This window comes from Bos indicus x Bos taurus, chromosome 5 (assembly GCF_003369695.1).
Source record: "Bos indicus x Bos taurus breed Angus x Brahman F1 hybrid chromosome 5, Bos_hybrid_MaternalHap_v2.0, whole genome shotgun sequence".
In the NCBI taxonomy this organism is placed as follows: Eukaryota; Metazoa; Chordata; class Mammalia; order Artiodactyla; family Bovidae; genus Bos; species Bos indicus x Bos taurus.
Genome location: NC_040080.1, coordinates 101,000,977 through 101,017,528, shown reverse-complemented (window position 1 = coordinate 101,017,528; position 16,552 = coordinate 101,000,977). Strand labels below are relative to the sequence as shown.

Below are 16,552 nucleotides of genomic sequence, written 5' to 3'. Positions count from 1 at the left end.
CAAAAGCCCTTGTTCGCGACGCCTGTGAGCGCAAGCTAGCTTTAGAGAAACTTGTGCTGACTTTTTCCCTTTTCTTCCTTTTAAACTCATTTGCACTGGAGTTCACCATTGCCCACCCCACCCCGCCTTAGGCAGTGTGTGTGGCGTTTGTTTGCCAGTTTTAAAAGCCCAGCTCTGTTTGCTCTGATGTTCTTTTAGCCGAGGCTCTGTTGGGGCTGGTAAACTGCCTGGGCTTTAGTGACCGATGAGGTGTTAAATGCTAATCCAACATCTTTTGAAACAAACCAGGATTTTGTTCAAACATTTTTAATCAAGCAATCAAATGCTTGGAAGTCCAGATAATAGGAAGCAAGCCTTTTTTTAAAAAAACGGTGTTTTAATTAATTTTTTAAAAACCAGTGGAGACTGCCGGAACAAAGTCGTTGGGCAGTCTGATGCTTTTATTTCTGGGGCGGTGTGGGGCGTTATAAGCCATTGTTCCGGGGATCCAAGCACCCCCTCCCCGGTCCCCGCAGTCACCCACTGCGCGCTGGGTGGTAGTGCTCGTTAATCATTTCTGAGCAGCGAGCTCAGCTTCCAGACACAGGAGCCTCCCTGGAGGGGCTGCCTGGACGCGGTGCACCCGGGCACGCGGAGCTGGGCCGGCTGTCCCCACCATCCGCAAAGCATGGGGAAGTCCTCCCGCAAGGCCTGCAGGCTGCGGGGGCTCAAGTGGGGCTCGCCGATTGGTTTACTGTAGACCGAGGCATGTCAGAATGGAGCCACCCGGACAACCCGCGCCGGGTCAGCCCCTTTCTTCGCGGGGCAGCAACCCCCTCCCTTGCAAGTCGCCGGGCACTGGCAGAACACTGCCCCCTCCTGCGCGTTGCGCTCCCCGTGAGCACCCGCCGCCTCCGCAGCCCAGTTCAGCTGGCGCCGAGCCTCTAGGGACCCTGGGGACCGGTGGGGGACCGAGTGCGGGACTTTGGGCTCCAGTTCTGCCTGGGGCGGGTGTGGGGCGAGGAGTGCGTGCCGGGTCCTCTGCTCCAGAGGCGACCTGGGGATTCTGGGGAACGTCTCGGCCGCGCTGCATAGCCAGCAGGTAACTGGGGAGGTGCTGGCCAGACCAGCGATCCGCGCTCGGCTGGCGTACCACGGGGTGGGGCGGACTGCCGGATAGAGGCGTGACGGGTGGGGGCCGCGGCGGCGGCGGCGGCGGCGGCGGCGGGGAGGAACACTCCCAGCGCGCACAATCATATTGTTATATGAAAGTACCCGAGCCTGCTGCTCCCGAGCGGAAAACCACCTGTGTGCGGCCGGCGCGGCGCGCAGGGGGTGGAGGTGGGGGGTTGCGGCCGGAAGGCGCGGGCCCCAATCCGGCCGCCCCTCCCTAACCCCGGGCGGAAAGAGGCCGCGCATTGTCCCGTCGCCGCCGCCGCCGCCGGGGAGGCGGAAGCGGAGGCAGCGGCTCGGCTGGGAGCGGCTTTTCCGAGCGCCCTCGCGGCGCTCTGCGCCCACCGCGGATATCTCCGGGGGCACCTGAGGTCGCGGGGTCTCCCCAAGCTAGACGCCCTGCACCCACGGGCCTGCCTGCTGACGCCCCCGCTCCAATTTGCATCTTTAGTCACCCGCCTCTTCCCTGGTTTGGAGAATGTAGGCTTAAAAAAAAAAAAAAAAAAAAAAGGCGGCTGCTAGGCCCAGGTTGCCAATTTTGGAGCTTTGCTGCGGTCGGGCCGCCCCTGGAGGAGCGTGCTGGGAGAAGGTGGGGTTGCAACGCTTTTTGGCTCCCTGCGCCTTTTTTGGGCATCTGGTGGAACAGAACTCGCATGTTTCACTGGATACCATCCGGTTTGAGCTGGAGGAGGCCTGCGCGGGAGGTAACGCCTCCGACCCGCCCCCACCTGTTGCTGATGTCCCTTTCTGTTAATGGGACCTGGAGGCCAGGAGCCGAGAGGCAGGATACCCTGCAGCGGAACTGAGACGTGCAAAATCTTTCAGCCCAAGCCCTCCAACAGTAAAGGCAGGGAGAGAAGTTGATTTCCATTTAGCCATTTTAAAAGTGCAGTTACCTGAGCCTAGGCATCAATTTGGGGTGATGGTCGCAACACTTAAACTTGAAACATTTAGCTTTGCCCATGCGTCTGAACCCTTCAGCTCCTCTCTAGACATTTTATAGAATGGCCTTCTAACCGGTGGGTCTGAAAAAGTGCGGTGTTAAAAAAAAAAAAAAAGGCGAACTCCGGGAGTTGGTGATGGGACTGGGAATCATGGCGTGCTGCAGTCCATGGGGTCGCAAAGAGTCAGAGACGACTGAGTGAACTGAAGTGACTTGAAAGAAAGGGCCCCTGGGGTGGCGACGGCCCGAGTTTGAAGGGGTCCGTCCCCACCCCTTCCTAAATGTGCGACGTTGATTATATCCTCTACCTTTTTAAGCTGTAGTCTTCCACGTTGGCATAAGGAAATTGATAGAATCTCTGATGATTGAAAAGGTAAAGTGAGATGCCCTAAGACGTTGTTGGTCTGTCATTAAGCATTGGTATTATTTTGATCTTTCTGAATTTGGAACCTGCAGAATGGACCCAGTCCTTTCCATCCCAACGATGCTGTGTGAGGCCTAAGAACCCGCCTGGAATTCCCTAGTCTCAGGAGAAATCCTCTGAGGAACTGCGCTAAGCAGTGTAATCCATCGCGATTCAGATGTCAAGAAAAGCACGTGCTGTGACAGACCGGCACCAAAATCCTTTAAACCAGTTAGATACAAAATATACCCAGCTACCTTTCTAACTTCTCCCTACTGCTTCCCTCTTAAACACTCTGTACCCTATGCTGATATAATTGAAGTAATAGGGGTAATGGGCATTTACCACACATTGGCTGCTGCTGCTGCTAAGTCGCTTCAGTCGTGTCCAACTCTGTGCGACCCCATAGACCGCAGCCCACCAGGCTCCCCCTTCCCTGGGATTCTCCAGGCAAGAACACTGGAGTGGATTGCCATCTCCTTCTCTAGTGTATGAAAGTTGAAAAGTGAAAGTGAAGTCGCTCAGTCCTGTCAGACTGTTAGCGACCGCATGGACTGCAGCCCACCAGGCTCCTCCATCCATGGGATTTCCCAGGCAAGAGTACTGGAGTGGGGTGCCATTGCCTTCTCCGCCACACATTGGGCATGGTCTTAATTTGTGTGTTTACATACAGTATTTCCATCAGTCTTCAGAAAACCCATGCAAATTATTCCCGTTTACAGAGATTAAGGAGTTTGCCTGAGGTCAGAGGGTAGCAAATGGTGGGGTGGGGATTTGAGGTCTGACTCTTTACAGACCCTTAAGGATTACCATGTATCCGTATTAGAAGGCCTGTGGAGACCGCACCCACCACACTTCCTTATTCCTCCTGAAGTTTGAAAGAATCAAGGTCTGCACTTGTGAACTGAATTTTGGCCACCAGGCTTTTCTGGGCTTCATGTTTTATGTTGCTCCTTCCCCACAGATGTCAAGGATCAAAAGTCAGGCTCATTTCCTTCCTGCTCCTTTTCCATCCGGTGGTTTTCTTTTTCTTCATCAGTCAACCATTCAATAAATGCGCGTCTAGCGTTCTTAGCGTATGTCCTGGATGCTTATCCTCACAGCCACCATTACTGATGGGTGTTGGTGTAGCACCCAGGACCTGAGTTCAAATCTTAGCTCTGTCTCCTAAGTAATAGTTTGACAGAGGAAAGTCATTTAACCACTCTGGGTCTCCATTCATTCATTCACCCATTTATTCATTTACTCTGGATTCCAGGAAGGCAGTCGTGAGTAAAACAGGTAAGAATCCCGTCTTCCTGGAGCACACGTTGTAGTGAGGACAATAAACAAAATAAATAATTATACAGCATATTAAAAAGGGAAAGTGCTACAGTGAAAAATAAAGCAAGGAAAGGAATTCAGCAGTATGTAAAATGGGGAATAGTTAGGCCCGCCCCGAACAACTGTGAGGGTTAGGGACAGCCAAGATGACGCAAAAGGCACAAAGTAGGTACTCAATGGATGATGCTTTTTAAAATCACTGCTACATTTCTGCATAAAGCTGGCTGGCTGTTGCTGATTATCCTGCTTTGAATCTCATTCTGGCCCTGTTGCCAGGGCTCCCAGGAAAAGCTCTCTCAGGAGAATTCCAGTGACTGTGAGAACCACAGGCTTCTTTACTTCCGGAGGCCTCAGTTCCCTGCTTAGGGTATCAGTCACATATAGAAGACTGTGTTTGAAGGTTGCAGAATATGGCCAGTCATCTCTGCTCCGTTTTCACAAGGGCACAGAAACAGTTTCATAGATCCTGCTGTCCCTCTGCGTGTGTGTTTGTGCATGCAATGAGCACCTGTGCTGAATTCTTCCTCATATTTCCTCCTGGGAAGTTCCTTAAAATCTTGTGGCTATAAACGTTTGCTTGGTTATTGGAGAAGCATTCCAACTTGGCAGGAATTTTCCTGCATTTGCGAACACTTGTGATTTATGAGACCTAAAAGGGTTGGTACGACCTTTAATCTTCTTGGAGTAATCTCTGTGAATACAGTGACATTTATTAACACATCATGTGAAAATAGTTAAACAGATTTTCACCTAATATGGAGAGCGTGTTTTGGAAGATCAAACTTAAAATGGAGCCTTCTGGCATATCCAGGATTTGGTATTTTTAGAGGTCCTGGGGAGGCCCTCAAAGTGACAGTCGAGTGAAGTCAGGCAGAGAAAGACAAATATCATATGATAGTGCTTATTTGGAATCTTAAAAAAAAAACCGGGTACAAATGAATTTATTTACAAAGCAGAAGTAAAGTCACAGTTGTAGAAAACAAACTTACCATGAGGAAAGGGGAGGGGAGGGATAAATTGGGAGATTGGGATTGACATATACACACCACGATATATAAAATATGTAACTAATAAGAACCTGCTTTATAGCACAGGAAACTCTCCTCAATATGCTAATGATTTTTTGAGAAAAGAACCTGAAAAGAGTGGATATATGTATATGTATAACTAATTCACTTTGCGATATATCTGAAATTAACACACCATTATAAATCAATTATACTCCAATAATTTTTTTTTAAGTGACAGTCAGTGACTTTCAGGACAGCTAAACCTCAGAACAGAATTTAACTGCATTTGAAAAATATGTTTGAAATAATCTGACTGTAAATAAAGGGCATATGGGTTCACAAGGGCTTCCCAGGTGGCACAGTGGTAAAGAACCTGCATATTCACAATGGAATATTACTCAGCCATTAAAAAGAATGCATTTGAATCAGTTCTAATGAGATGGATGAAGCTGGAGCCTATTATACGAGTGAAGTAATTCAGAAATAAAAACACCAATACAGTATACTAACGCATATATATGGAATTTAGAAAGATGGTAATGATGACTCTATATGTGAGACAGCAAAAGAGACACAGATGTAAAGAAGTCTTTTGGACTCTGTGGGAGAAGGCGAGGGTGGGATGATTTGAGAGGGTAGTGTTGAAACGTGTATATCATCTTATGTGAAGCGGATCACCAGTCCACGTTCCATGCATGAGACAGGGTGCTCAGGACTGGTGCACTGGGATGACCCTGGGGGATGGGATGGGGAGGGAGGTGGGAGAGGGATTCTGGATGGGGAACACATGTGCTCCCATGGCTGATTCATGTCATTGTATGGCAAAAACCACCACAATATTGTAAAGTAATTAGACTCCAATTAAAATAAATAAATTATATTAAAAAAAGAAAAAAAAAAAAGAACCTGCTTGGCCAATGCAGGAGACATGGGTTCAATTCCTGGTCTGGGAAGATCCCCTGGAGGAGGAAATGGAAACCCACTCCAGTAGTCTTGCCTGGGAAATCCCATGGACAGAGGAGCCTGGCGGGCTGCAGTCCATGAGGTCGCAAAGAGTTGGATGTGACTGAGCACACGCACAGGAGGTTCACAGATGTATGCTGAGCTTTCCTGACAGGTGCCTCAAAAAGACAGCAACTTATGTCAGAACAGCAGGAACTGTACAAGAAGCCCAAATCTCTGACGTTAGGAAACCCAGGTAATATACAATGATGGGCTGTGCATGGAGAAAACCAAAGGGAGTTTCAAATACGAGCACCAAATTAAAATACCATGACTGCAAATCCGGGTTTTCCAGCTTACCGCTTCCAGTGTGGCAGCTTCATGCAGCTTGCCCTAGGGTCAGCAGCAGGGAGCTTATTCAAGGGTCTGCAGGATCTTACTGAAGGCAGGTTAACAATTTCCCCAGACAGTGCAGCACTGAAGGGAAAGGCGGGAGAGCTTAGATGGTGACTGACAAACAGCTAGAGTTCCAGAGTCACGGCCACAGTCTCGTGGAGGGGGCAGACGGAGCTTTCCTGTAAAAGATGGCGCTTCCTCACCTTGCCGGAATGATACAGCCTGAAGGAAGATAGGAACTCCTGTGAAGTTCAGACCTTGACCCCAATCGGGCAAAGCTTCTAAACCTTAGGTCTTTATCATCTTTCGCCTGTTTCTGTTTCTCATCATCTGATGGAATGCCCATTAATGTACTTTCTGGATCCCACAGAGATTATATCAAGAATATTGAACATAACTTTGTAAACTTGAACCTAACTTTGGAATTAGTTTCTAGTAAGGAAATTCACGTAAAGCAGTGTTGATTTCTTCCTTCAGAAGCTTTTGTCCTTTTCCTTCCAAGGGGAAAACATTCATTGATTTTTCCCTCTCATCCTTTATCAATTTTTTGAGGGGGGCCCCCCTGTGTCGCATAGCATGTAGGGTCTTAATTCCCAGAGCAGGGATTGAACTTGCGCCCTCCACAGTCAAAGCACTGAGTCTTAACCACTGGATCACCATGGAAGCCTTTCCACTGACCCTTTATTTTCATAAAGTAGGAAATGTAAAAGCGCATGTAAATACATATGGTAGAAATCATCAGGAGTTTGGCGTCTCTACGTCAGCAGTACAGCCAAGTTCATTTTCTGTTGGTTTCTTTTCAGTTTTCTTTTTTGTTTTGTTTTGGGAAAGCAACGATGGCACTTTGCTTCCCCTTGTACTATTTCCAAAGCCTCAGCAAGGATCTTTGGTGAGAAATTAGGCCTTCCGGGGAGATGAGGCCTTATATGTACTCATCTTTCCAGAACCTTCCCTGGCCTAGTCATGGGGCCTCATGTGTGAAGGACCCTGCACACTGGCCATGCTGCGTCTACACGCGGAACATTTGCCTTGCACCTCCTTATGTGGGCCGTATTTCCCCGGGAGACTTTTTTCCTCATCTTGCGTTCCTTTATTTATGCAGGTGTGAGCAGTACAAGTAGTTGTTGTATAAGAGAACTGATTATTTTTCTAAGTAGGTACTATTTCCTGCCAGCCTGTTTTTGCCAGCAGTCAATGGAAACGGCTGTGTGTCCACAACGCAAGGACTGCTTTAGCTCCGTTGATCACATGTAAGAACTCACTGATTCCCCAAGAATATATCAGTGGAACTCCAGAGGCCTCCAATCTCCAGTCTGCTCCAGTCCTGCTTTGGGCCATTTGGTGAGCTAATTACAAAAGTTGTATTTGGATAGACCATGAAAATAACAACATAAAGCTACAATTGATGCTACATCAAGCTTTGTACATGTTCAGTCTAACTACCCTGGTAATTCTGCATAACAGGAATACTGTTATCACAGTTTTATAGTGGGGAGGGCTGGCCTCAAATATCAGATCATTACCGTGGAATTCAAATACCTCAGTCCCTTCAAAGCTTCTTTTGTACACCTTACTCCCTGCCTGATAAGAGTGACTTCATACAACCTGTCATAAAAGAGCAGCGTCTACTGTTTTTGTTCAGTTTGATCTTGCAGGTCAAGACTGGAAGTTCTAGAGTCAGACCAACTTGGATTCTAAACCTTTCTAGCATGTGACTCTGAAGGACATCGCATAATTGTCCTATACCTCAGTTTCCTTATCTCTGAAGGGAGGGAAGTTTATCAGAGGACTATTGTGATAAATGAGTTATATTTGTAAAGGGGTTAGAAAAGTCCCGAAGCAATACTAATTCATTGATAGTTACGTGTTTTTATTATTCACACACACACATACAGCTCTTAATAAATGTTGATTGACCTGTCTGAAAAGGGATCATATCATGAGAAACAATACAGTGTCAGTTCTGTTCTTAGGAATAGAAAGAAAAAAAAATTCATGCAAGATTCTTAAAGAAAAGTGTTAAAGAACAGAGCCCATTGCCTTACCACCCCTCTTAGTGGCTATTGTACGCAGCCTAGATTTCAAGGTGCCTAGAGATAAATAATTAAATTGGGGATAAATAAATTGGGGAGCTTGGGGACATTGGTTGTCTCAGAGGGACTTCCCAGCAGTCTGGGACTGCAGCAGGCACTCTTCCCCTCCATCTCTGATGGCTCACAGCCATTCCCATTGCCTGCACAGTCTTGTTCTTCACTCACTAAGCCGTGTCCAACTCTTTGCAACCCCATGGACTGGAGCCTGCCAGACTCCTCTGTCCATGGGATTTCCCAGGCCAGAATACTGTAGTGGGTTGCCATTTCCTTCTCCAGGGGATCTTCCTGACCCAGGGATCGAATCTGTGTACAGATTCTTTACCACTGCGCTGCCTTGGAATCTCCCTGCACAATCTAAACGAGGCAAATTGGAAATCTACTGGCGGAAGCAATGCAGCCATCCTCCGTGATCTGGATTTGTTGTCGCTGATACTGAAGGTTTTAAGGCCTCCTGCATCTAAGAAGTCTCTGGGAAGTTCCTTCCTTCCTTTGATGTCTCGCCTGGCAGGAGCTTTTCAGGTAGAGGGAGAAGGAGCTGAGTCAGAACTGAGTATGAGAGCCACTCTCCCATGAATGGGAGGAATCTTCCATTTGTGGGTGAAGGGTGCTTTTGCTGAAGGCCGCATGGTAGAACCACACCTCGCCTGCTCAGCACACTTGCTGTAGTAATTTTTGCACATGCGTGATTTCAAAGTTATTTTTATTAAATGTCTGACGTATGTGCTTTGTGTGTGTGTGTGTGTGTGTGTGTAAGTTTGTCAAGTTTTTCTGGAGCCATCAGAAATTTTAGATTCTTTTCAAAAGTCTAAACCCTTGCTTGGCCGTGCCCCCCCCCCCCTTAATCCACCCCGCTGGCCTGACCAGTTTCCCAGGGACAAAGCCTTTATAATGGGGATTTCTCTGCTCTTTTGTTAGAGTGTCTATATGGTAATTTCCTTTAGGTAATTCAGTATAGCTCCTGTAGTACTCTAATGCTGTAAAGATGGAGAATTAGCTGTGACATTCTCTAGTTAGACTCAGTGACCTGTGAGGTTTTTTTAATTTGCGTAAAAAAGGTTAAAAAATTATTTCTGTTACTGACATTGGTGGCACTTGCGATGTGTCATTGTTAGCAGATGCCCCTCTCTCCATGGTCCCAGAGGGATAGAGAAAGAAAGGCACTCTGGATAAGAGCCAGGTGGCATGAACGAAGGTTTGGAGGCAAGGACAGCTGTGCATGAGAACTGGAGAGCAGGTGAGCAGTTAGAGAGGGTGTGCATGTTCAGTCGCTCAGTCATGTCCCACTCTTTGAGACTCCATGGGCTGTAGCCTGCCAGGCTCTGTCCATGGGATTCTCCAGGCAAGAATACTGGAGTGGGTAGCCTTTCCCTTCTTCAGGGGATCTTCACAACCCAGGGATTGAACCCAGGTCTCCTGCATTGCAGCCGGATTCTTTACCATCTGAGCCACCAGGGAAGCCTCAAAATACCGGACTGGGTAGCCTACCCCTTCTCCAGGGGTCTTCCCGACCCAGAAATTGAACCCGCGTCTCCTGCATTGCAGGCGGATTCTTTACTCACTGAGCCACTTGGGAAGCCCTATAAAGGACACAGAGGCAAAGAAAGAGGAAAGGGAGTTTAAAGCCAGGTGGACCTGGGCTTTGGATATCCTGCTAAGGAGTTTGGAATTTTTATTTAGATAGTGAGAAGTCATCACAGATATTTATATGTGTGACGTGATTTCAGAATATGGTTCTGTTAACAAAAGGAGTGAGTAGACTGGAGGAGAGAGAGAAACTGGGGGCAGGAAAACCAATTAGGAAGCAATTGCAATTGTTCAAGAAAATGATGCTCTTCACCACAATAGTTCTGTTCCTAAAATAATGAACTAATCATCTTGCTTCATTTTATTCTTCTTATTTCTGGGGCTAGAAAAATCACTTAGCCCTTCTGTGACTCAAAATCCTTCCCTATTAATAGAAGATGACAAAATCCTTATCTTACCTCACACCGGGAGGTACTGAGAGATGCTTGTAATTGTAGCCAGGAAAGGGGGGGAAACGTTCTTCTAAATGCCAGTGATGTCATTTCTCTCCAGGAGAGAAATTGCTTTTTGCCTCTAACTTTTTATTATGAAAATTTCAGACCTGCGGAAAAGTTGAAAGTGGAGTAAAAGCATCCTAGTTAAGCTTCTAGAGAAGTTCCACTACTCAAGAAGTGGCGTTTCTAATACATGCAACAAGTGGGATTACAATCACTGTTCCTTAAAGTGAAGTTTTGTTAATAAATAAATGAATACAGCTTCTGTCCCTCATATTTTTCATTAGAAACAAAATTGTAAGGGATCAGTCCTATTGCTGCAATGGAGGTGGAGGGCCGTCCCTTATCTGTAGACAGAGCTAAACATGGTTATTTAAGTGGAGAATTGGGCATATTGCTTTCAGGTATTCTTGTGTTTGGGGCCCCTGGAGGCTGGCCTGGTAGCAGAGGACACCTGGCCGTGCCTTTTCCACCTGCTCCCAGAGTCTCTCTGACAACAAGATGTCCATTTCACTGCCCTGAACCATAGCAGACTTCTCTCCTCTTTTTGGAAAAATATCATCAGTATCTGTCGCAGAAGGCAGTACAGATTGAAAATGTTTTATGCTTTGCCAAAATGACTGTCTTCTACCTTTCAGAGAATCCATGCTCGGTATCTCTGATGAGTTGGGGCAAGGTCTTCTGAGGGGTAAAAGAATAAATCACGTGGGGACACTCCCCTCAAGTAGGTTACAGCTGGGACCATGATCTAAGATAGACTGTTGCAGAGGTAGCCTCAGTGTCGTCTTAGTATCAAGTTCAAGATCCATAAGGATGGTGGTGGTGGTGACAGACAGAGTCCCACCAACACAGGATGGGAAGATTTAGACTTACAATGAGGAACTCCAAAAATCATCATTTTATGTATGAAAACTAAGTGATTATGGAATGATGTAATAAGAAGACATGGCAGGAAGGCATAAGAAGAAGATAACATACAGTACTTTCTAAAGTACACTTACATAAGGAAGAAGTGATTAGTTCTCCAAAATGGAAATATTTGCTCTGGTACAGTAAATTTTTCTGTTTAATTTGTTCTGACTTACCATGCATTTCTTGGAAAACTTAATGGCAAAATTCATCACCAAGCAATTGGGAGATTACAAATTATAGAAGAATAACTTAACTTTTTAAAGCTTGCACAAATTAGGTCTTATTTTAAGGGCAGTTTAAATATCACAATATGAGTTATCAAGATATGAAAAAACATGGAAGGAAATTAAATGCATGTTGCTAAATGAAATAAGCACATCTGAAAAAGGCTACACACTGCATGATTCCCACTATATGACACTCTTGAAAAGACAAAACTACTGAGACAGGAAAAAAATCAGTGATTGCTAGAGGTTGTAGGGAGAGAGGGGTGAATTGGTGGAGTACAGAGGATATTTAGGGCAGTGAAACTATTTTGAACAGTATTAAAATGCTGGATATGTATCAGTATATATTTGTTAAAATTCATAGAATGTACCGAACTGAGAGTGAATCCTTATTTAATTTGTGGACTTTTGGTGATAATGACATCTCATTATGGGTTCATGGTTTATAACAAATGGACTCTGGTGGGGGATGTTGGTAATGGGGGAGGCTGCACACGTGAGTAGATGGGAAACCTCCTGCTCAATTTTGCCCTAAATGGAAAACTGCCCTGAATAAAGTTTATTTTAAATAAATAAAGCTTATTTTAAAATAAATGAAAAAATAATGTGTATGTTGCTTCCAGTTGACTTGGAACAACAGAATAGAGTTTTCTCGTGAATTAGATGAAAACTCCCTTTCAAATGTCTACATATACAGTTTTTCCTCCTCTTAAAAAATAAATATTAGTGACATATTTGGATAGATAATACTCAGACTTCCCTGGTGGCTCAGACGGTAAAGAATCCACCTGCAATGTGGGAGATCTTGGTTCAATCCCTGAGTTGGGAAGATCCCCTGAAGGAGGGCATGGCAACCCACTCTGGTATTCTTGCCTAGAGAATCTCCATGGACAGAGGAGCCTGGCGGGCTGCAGTCCATGGGGTCACAAAGAGTCGGGCACGACTGAGCGCCTAAGTCACAGCACAGATAATACTCATGCATGGAACAAAATTCAAAAGGAAAGAAGTGGTAGAGAGTTAAAGTAAGCCTCTCCTAGACACCTAGATCCCTTCCCTGGAGACAATAATTGTTAACTAGTCTGGTGCATACCCTCGAAGAGAGAGACTATACATATACAAACATACACATTTACTATTGCTGATGTTATCATTACACAACAGTGCAGACTAAACATACAGGAGTGCAATTTGATTTTTCACTGAACACATTTTGGAAATGGGCTCACATCAGAAAACATAGAGCTTCCTCATTCTTTTTAGTTGCTCTATAGTATTCCATGGGCTCCCCAGGTGCTGCTAGCGGTAAAGAACCTGCCTGCCAATGGAGGTAGACATAAAAGATGTGGGTTTGATCTCTGGGTTGTGAAGATCCCCTGGAGGAGGGCACGGCAACCCACTCCAGTATTCTTGCCTGGAGCAGCCCATGGACAGAGAAGCCTGGCAAGCTACAGTCCATGGAGTCACAAAGAGTCAGACAGGACTGAAGTGACTTCAGTTCAGTTCAGTTCAGTCGCTCAGTCGTGTCCGACTCTTTGCGACCCCATGAATCGAAGCACTCCAGGCCTCCCTGTCCATCACCAACTCCCGGAGTTCACTCAGACTTACATCCATCGAGTGATGCCATCCAGCCATCTCATCCTCTGTCGTCCCCTTCTCCTCCTGCCCCCAATCCCTCCCAGCATCAGCATCATGAGTCAACCCTTTGCATGAGGTGGCCAAAGTACTGGAGTTTCAGCTTTAGCATCATTCCTTCCAAAGAAATCCCAGGGCTGATCTTCAGAATGGACTGGTTGGATCTCCTTGCAGTCCAAGGGACTCTTAAGAGTCTTCTCCAACACCACAGTTCAAAAGCATCAATTCTTAGCACACACAAATAGTTTTCCATTGTGTGAGCACAGCATGGTTTATTTATGAAATCTTCCTGTCAGTGGGCATGGTGGTTCCTCATTATCTTTTTTACCAGTGCAAGCAATGACTGCAGTGAGTATGCTTTTATTCACTTATCCACTTTGTGTATGAGTATGTTTGTGGGATACATTGTTACATGTGGAATTGCTTGGTTAGAGTATGCAAGTATATGATTTTGCTTCTTGTCACCCAAATGCCCCTTTCCGAGACTGTATAGTTTGCATTCCTACCACTAATGTATTTTTTCATACCTTAGCTGACACACTGTGCTGTTAAAGCTATTGCCAATCTGACAGATGAATCTTGATATCTCGTGGCAACTTTAACATCCATTTCTCATACTAAGAGTCAGATCAAGCATCTTGGCACATGTTTAAAGTCTGTTTGAATTTCCTTGTCTTTGAACTATCTACTCATATTCTGTCCCCCCCCCCCTTTTTTTTTTGATTGGTAAATAAAATAAAAATCCTATTTTATTTTTATACCTTATTTTTCAGCCATAATATTAAGTTGATAGTAGCCACTGAACTTAAAATACCATAACTCAATCATTAGCTTCAAATTAAAAAAAAAAAAAATGTAGAGGCCTTTAACAACCCCTGAACACACTTTGATATATAACTCACTGATACCTGACTTTTTCTTTCCATCTCATTCTAAATGCCATCTTATAATGAAAGCTTTTCTCATTCCTCAGGCTTGCTCAGGATCCAAGAGTCCCAACCTTTGTTTGTTTTGTTTTAATCCCAGAAGAGTGTTTGTCTTAAATTCAGCCTCAGATATTATTATCAATGCAAACCTTCTGAAGAATTTTAACTCATTAAAATAACAGCCTTAATACTCTCTTCCAACATTCATAGACTCTGCTTTTCAGTAGCACTAAAAATCTAAGCGCCTTTATCCTCACCCCCTTTCTCTCCATAAGAAGATACTATCTGGTTCATTAAATATGGAAATGAAATATTTTTCACTTTCTCATTCTGGGTATGGTTTAAAGTGTCTTGTTTACAGTCTTCAAATATCACATTGCTCTTGGTGTCTGATATTCTCAAACTGTCGATTTTACCCAAAACATATTTTACCCAAAACAGAATGTCCTGAATCAAAAAGATTTTGATTTTTCCTTTGAAACAGATTTATCGTACATACATATCAGGAATTTGCTGAGAGTAAAAGGGAAGGTAAGTATACAAGGAAGATGGAGCGTGGCATCAAATACGATAGAGATCTGGAGGTAGGTTTGTAAATACCAGGCTATATGTAAGAAAAACTATTTCTGGGTTGTTCTTTCTGAGCCACAGTGCAAGCTTTCTAACCCGGGGAGGGGTTGGCAGATGCTCCCTCCAACCAGACTGGACAGAAGCAATCAGTTTGAGAAAAGAACCGCTAGTATCCAAGCATCCTGTGGTGAGATGAAACCGACTTACAGAGAAGTTAGATTTAGAGAACATATTCTCCACCCAGAGGCACTTCACTGGAGCAGCTCTAGTTAACCTTGATATAAACTTTAGATCTCTGTTCATTCTTATTAAAAAGAAAATAGACTGTAGGTAGGAAGCTAGACTGAAGATATGATGTGTGGGGTTTTTTTTTTTAATCATTAGCCAAATTCCCTAGAGAATAAAACCTATGGCAGAGATTGCTATGATGGCCCCTGCAATCCCAGGGCTGCAAAAGTGAGACACAGAGATGAGACAGGGGAGAAAGGAATGCAGTTACTAGGCAGGCGTGTTGGGGACTGGCCATAAAGTCATGAAGAATTACGAGCCAGTTGCTCATCCTGCAAGTCACCTTGAAACAATCCATCAGATAGAGGTGGGGGTGGAGAAAGGAAGAAGGATTTATCTTCTCGGCCTCTAGTTCCTTGACTCAAAGTTTTAGTCCCCTGAACATCTGGGTTGTTACTCGGCCATTTCAGGGAGCCATTAGGGAAGCCAGATTCCACATCTTAGCAAGCTGCCTGGAAGAGGCGGGAGGGCAGCAGCCTTCCCTGGGCATGAGTTTTGTCAGGTCAGACCTGGGCCAGGAACCACTGATGAGGTTCCTGTTATGGCAGGTGAGCTGTGATCCCACCAGATCCCCACCCCAATCCCCCACCCTCTCCAGCCCCAGGAGGCTGTCCATTCAGGACCATGCTGGGGCTGGGGGTCAGGTGAAGCTGGGTGGGACATCCCAAGAACCACACAAATTAGTCTGGTATGGCCATGTTTATAAATTATGAAGAGTTATTTTAAAGCTTTTGAGGATCCAAGAATTAGTGCTTTTGTGAAGGTTAATATGAAGGACTTTCAGATAAACAACTCATCACATCATAATGAAGGTGAAAATTCTATTATTTACTAGATTTATGATGACAGATTTTTTTTATGATCATTTAGATTGATTTCTGGGCTGAGTTTACTCATTCTTGATCAGATGACTTTTATGATTAAAGTTAATTCTGAAGGAGTGTTCATTAATTAAAAAAAAATGCATTTTACCACAGTTCTTTGTTTCCAAGTGGTATATAATAATTTCTGTTAAGAAACATGGGCTTCCCTGGTGGCTCAGTGGTAAAGAACCCACCTGTCAATGCAGGAGACTTGGGTTCAATCCCTAGGTTGGGAAGACCCCCTGGAGAAGGGAATGGCAACCCACTCCAGTATTCTTGCCTGGGAAAGCCCATGGACAGAGGAGCCTGATGGGCTACAGACTGTGGGGCTGCAAAAAGTCAGATGTGGCTTAACGAATAAGTAGGCATGCTCACACATTAAGAAACATATCTCAACTTCTAGACATGTATTTTACCAAAAATCCTATTGCACTAAAAACTAACAAGCTCTTACCTCTCTGCACATTCATTCACGTGCTCACACCAGAGTCCCGTCCTGTGCAGCTAGAGGTGGGAGGGCAGATGGTGATGATGGAAGTGGGGGGAAAAATCAGTGGAAGAGTTTATTGATGGAATGAGTTTCGTAATCTAAAAATAAAATAGCCACAATTACTTATCTTAATGTGACATCCACATAACATTTGGAAATTTACTTAGAAGTAACAGGAGGGTCTACATGAAACCTTCTGGGGAAAAAAGTCAAGCTTTTCCAAAAATGTATGTTCTCTTGGATTCTCGGGATTCTGGAAACTTATTTCAGTTATCCAAGTGAACAGACTGTCTTTGGTATCATCTCCATATATATAGCAAAAAGCTACCTTTGGAGAGCAATACATGGACACTTGTCCCCACAA

General features: G+C 44.9%; 1 long non-coding RNA gene across 1 annotated transcript in view; it reads left to right on the top strand.

Moving 5' to 3' along the window:
• Nucleotides 1–20: 20 nt before the first annotated feature.
• The window catches only part of LOC113893299, a 31,761-nt gene continuing 15,229 nt past the window's right edge, over nt 21–16,552 (top strand). Inside the window, exon 1 of the long non-coding RNA XR_003511277.1 lies at nt 21–1,081. This is a non-coding gene — a long non-coding RNA (uncharacterized LOC113893299). The remainder of the gene's footprint in view (nt 1,082–16,552) is intronic.